A 5,286-nucleotide genomic window follows, 5' to 3' on the forward strand; every position below is an offset into this window, starting at 1 on the left:
AAATGACGCCTCGGCGTCCAAACTAACACATGAAATAGGCACCTAGGCACCATAAACCGTTACAACAACTTTTCTTGATTTTTAGAGTTAAAAAGAAACTTTTGGAACATTTGAAGGCTCTTTTTGGCTTTTCAAACTGTTGGAACTTCCAAAAATTTTCAGAAGTCACTTTTCTGGAAAGATTGGTGAGGGATTTTTAGAGATGTTTGAAGGGAATTGTAGGAAGTTTGTGTGGATCAACAAAAAACTTTGTTGGAGTGATTTTCATCTTTCTTTCAGAGGAAAAAAACTAAGTATTGTGTTATTCATTTTCTTTAATTGTTGTAAACACTTTTCTAGTGAATTTACTTTGTTTTAAATGAAGTTTTATGTTGTGTTTTCTCCATGCTTGATGAGTAGTTTTCCCTACTCTGTCTCCTTGCAATGAGATTCAATCATATGTGGGGTTAGAATGTTTTGAAGATTTTCTTAATTCCAAAATTTGTGATGGCATTTTCATTGGTTCTTAATTTTCCTTACAAACTGGTCACTTATATTGTTAAAATTCATTGCGAAACATAATGACTCAGAAGGGCTATGTTTTCATCCATCTTGTGAATACCACGTTAACCTTTAGGATGGGTGGATGACTTAGTCCACTAGATTTGATGGGAATAAAATTGGTTTGTCTAGGGTGACAGGCTAGTTCATTTACCAATTTTGGTCTAATGTTGAAACTAAGGGGTAAAGTGGGCAATCTGACACAAATCTTGCGGACTGAGAGGCTATAATCTAGAAGTGAGAAGCTAGAATCTACTCAACACTACCACATAAGAAGGGACTAAATTTAGATTAGCTAATGTTCTTTATGCTCAGAAGAGGTAAAGAATAGGTATGCTATTATTTTTCACAAAATCACATTTTTATGTATTCAATTCATACTCTGATTGTGATCTCATTACAAGGGGAAAGGGATTTTGATTATATAATAAATTTCCAAAATTTATCGAGTCTCCTTAGATTTGGTTTTAGTTAATTTAGTTAAAATTAATTTTATAGTATATTGGTAAATTTAGGAAAACCAAACTTTTCAAAAATTCTAAGCTAAGAACTGATAGCAGTAGACTAGAATTGGCGTAAGGGATTTCTTACCTCGTTTCTCTATGGAACCAATACTGCAATTTTTAAAGAAAGCCCTATATTATTTAAAAAAATACGTATACTTGTGTAGTACCCTAGTGTGTAAACTATTAATAAAAAATTCTAAATTATAACATATCGATTTTGCACACTAGCTGCTAAATATAAATTAGGTCAAGTTCTTAGCTATCTTTCGGAAGCTAAATTACTGTGTAATTGCAGTTCTGGTCAATCCTTAATGGAGATTGAACCTGATCATAAAATATGTCGTAAAGAAAGAAAATTTAAAATAGTTGAATACTGGAATCATTTATCCTATTTCTGACAGTGCTTGAGTTAGTCTGATTCACTGCATTCTTAAGAAAAGAAGAGTGACCATAGCTGTTAACAAACAAAATGAATTAATTCCAACAAAGCAAGTCACTGGGTGGTGAATCTGTATTAAATTAAGAAAAATAAATCCCACCACAAGGAAATATCACTTTCCTTTACCCTCTCTGTACCAACTGTTGGATAAGCTAGTTGGACATTGATATTTCTACTTTTTGGATGGATATTCATGATACCACAAAAATGCATATATCTCCTGAGGATTAAGAAAAGACAACATTCAGAAGTCCCAATGAGACTTTTGCTTTTAGAAGAATGCCTTCTAGTTTATTGAATGCACCGGTAACTTTTCAAAGGTGCATGATGTCCATTTTTGGTGATATAACTAAGAAAGGAATTGAATTTTTCATGGATGACATTTCAATTTTCGTAAACTCCTTTGATTCATGCTTTGATAATTTAGTGAGAGTTCCAAAATGCTGTGAAGAAAAAAATTTAGTTCTCAATTGGGAAAAATGTCAATTTATGGTCGCAGGAGGAATTGTGCTAGGACATAATATTTCTTAAAAATGACATGGAAGTAGATCCAAAAAAATACAAGTTATTACTAAACTACCTCCTTCTACTACAGTGAGAGGAGATAGAAGTTCTCTAGGACATGTAGAGTTTTACAAGTGATATATTAAAGAAATTTCAAAAAATGTTGAGCCTTTATGCCATCTTTTGGAAATATTCAAGATATTTGATTTTAAGAAGGAATGCCTAAATGCCTTTAATTTATTAAGGAAAATCACTACACCTATTATTATTTTGCCTGATTGGAAAAAAAAACATTTGAATTAATGTATGAGGTGAGTGATTACGCTATTAGGGTCGTGTTAGAGAAAAAAAATGATAAATTTTTAAAGTTATGTACTATGTTAGTAAAACTCTTAATGAAGCTCAAATTAATTATACTATTACTGAAAATGAGTTATTAGCAATGTATATGCATTTGATAAATTTAGATCTTATCTCATTGAAGAAAAATATATTATGCATACTGATCATTATGTATAATATATCTGATGCTAAAGAATGATGCAAAACCAAGATTAATTAGATGAGTCCTTCTGATGCAGGAATTTGACTTTGAAGTAGTGGATAAGAAGTGATCTTATAATCAAATTGTTGATCATTTATGAAGGCTTGAACAAGAAAATTATTGTAATTTTGATGATGAGATAATGTAAATTTTTCTAATGAACAATTATTTAGTATTTTTTAGTGGCATCTTGCGTGGTATGATGGTCTAGTTAACTATAAATTTAGTGATATTTTACCTTATAGATTAAGAAACCATCAAAACAAGAAGTTTATTCACGATGCAAAATTTTACTTTTGGGACGACCCTTATTTATATTAGAAATGTAAGGATCAAGTGATTTGAAGATGTGTACCATTTGAAGAAACCCTAGAAATTATTCAAAAATATCATGAATCTGATTTTGGGGGGACATTTTGGAGTGGATAAAACTGCACTTAAAATTCCAAAATCTAAATTTTATTGGCCTACTTAATATGGGGATGTTAATATTTATGTAAAAACATGTGATAGATGTTAGAGAGTAGGAAATATTTTTAAAAGGATTGAAATGCCCTAAATTTTACATTATGAAATGAATTTTTTGATGTATGGGTTTGGATTTTATGGGACAATTTATATCATCTTTCAGAAACATGTATATTTTAATAGGTGTGGAATATGTTTCTTAATGGATTGAAGTTGTTGCTTTACCCCATTGTGATGCTCAGAGTGTTGAATTTTTTTTTTAAAATATCTCTACTAGATTTGGAATGCCAAGAGTGATCATTATAGATGGGGGAAGTCATTTTAAAAATTAAAGAATTGAAACATTAACTAAGAAATATGGAATTAAACATGGAATCACCACAACATATCATCGTTAGACCAGTGATCTAGCTGAAATGTCCAATTGTGAAATTAACAGAATATTAGAAAAGCTTGTAAATCTTAATAGAAAAGTTTGGTCTGCTAGACTTAATAATGCATTTTGGCCTAAAGGACTACTTATAAAACTCTTATAGGAATTTCACCATATAGGCTCATGTTTGGAAAGTTTTGTCAATTACCAGTTGAACTGGAGCATAACGCTTATTGGAATGCAAAGGAATTTAATTTAAATTTAAAAGATGCCGACGAGAAATGATTATTACATTAAAGGAGCTTGAGGAAATTAGAAATGAATCTTATGAGAATGCAAAAATTTATAAGGACAAGATAAAAATTTGGCATGATTGTAAGATTTTAAGAAATTATTTTTAGCTTGGATAAGAAGTTTTACTATATATTATTAGATTGAAATCATTTCTTGAAAAGTTATGTTCAGGTGGTCAAGGCCATTTGTTGTAAGAAAAGTCTATCCATATGGTTCCATGGATATTAAAGTTTCAAAAATTGAAAGAATATTTAAAGTTAATAGACACAAATTTAAAACTTACATAAGTGGAAACATGTCTATATTTGATGAAGTATTGATGTTGGGTGAACAAGAGAAAACATTGGATACGTCAGGCTGACGATGTTAAACTAAACGCTTCATAGGAGGCAACCCATGATTATTTGTGTGGATTTTTATTGTTTATTTTTGTTATAATTAGATCTACTAGATAAGAGGAGGCACTAAACACTAATTTATTGATCAAGATGAGGCTGGGATATATTAATTGGACCTAAGGCGAAGTGATGCTTATTTTAGCACTAGTACCTAGGCACTGAAACTTGGTGCCTAGGCACCAAAACCTGGTGCTTAAGCACTAATTTACGATAAGTTTGGAGCCTAAGCACCAAAATCTAGCACCTATGTGCCACAATTCTAAAAACTACCTCATTGTAGTTTGAACTGCACCATTGCAATTTGAACCCACATCTTCCCTTTAAACCCACCATAAAACTTACATGGTGATCATAAGACTTTATTATCTAGGTATTTGAAAGTATTTTGGGAGGAAAAGAAGAGTACAAGAATCAACTCCCCTTGTGTCTATGACATAAAGAAATATGGAGAGCAAGAACAACAGAGCTTTTAATAGAAAGAAATTCATCAACAAAGATGCCCAGACTTACTGCAATGGATTTCTTGTAGTTAACATTGAAGTTATTATAGAATAGATCAAGAAGATTGATGAGGAAATTACAAGTATTCAGACCAAAATTAGCAACATCTCTGAACAATTTGACCATCTGGACTGACAGATAAAGCTTCAATTTGATCATGCTGCAAACTTTCAAGATACACTAATACGGATGTATCAAAAGAGCAATTATTTTAAAGATAACTCTACGGAAGAATTTCCTCACTTTCAATTTTATAACATATTGGTGCATCACCAGCCAATGAATCTGAATGTAGAGGAAAATAATGTCGATGATTATGAATAGTGGGTGCTATGGGTTTGTTGACCTCGCTTTTGGTTGAGGTCTAGAAAACTTCTTTAGTAGCCTAGGTCTAGCCATAGGACTTTCCTATTGACTAGTCTTAGAAAATTAGAAGAGGTACCCCACCATTAGAAATTCAAAACTCTTCTTTTTACTCAACTTGAAATTCCACATATTGATCTTAACCTCTAGCATTTAGTAGGTAAGATCATTATGAGAGAATTCAAGAAGAGTCCCTATAGGATTACTTGGCTTTAGGATCGACCCTGGGTGTTGACTTGGAACTAGGGTACACCATATCTTCACAATACATTAATCCATGCTTCATTTAGAATGGATATTTATCCAATTCTATGTGGAATGCTTAACTTGGTCTTTTGCCCCTAGGCACCTCCAAA

The sequence above is a fragment of the Phalaenopsis equestris genome, unplaced genomic scaffold (genome assembly GCF_001263595.1).
Source record: "Phalaenopsis equestris unplaced genomic scaffold, ASM126359v1 Scaffold000002, whole genome shotgun sequence".
Classification (NCBI taxonomy): Eukaryota; Viridiplantae; Streptophyta; class Magnoliopsida; order Asparagales; family Orchidaceae; genus Phalaenopsis; species Phalaenopsis equestris.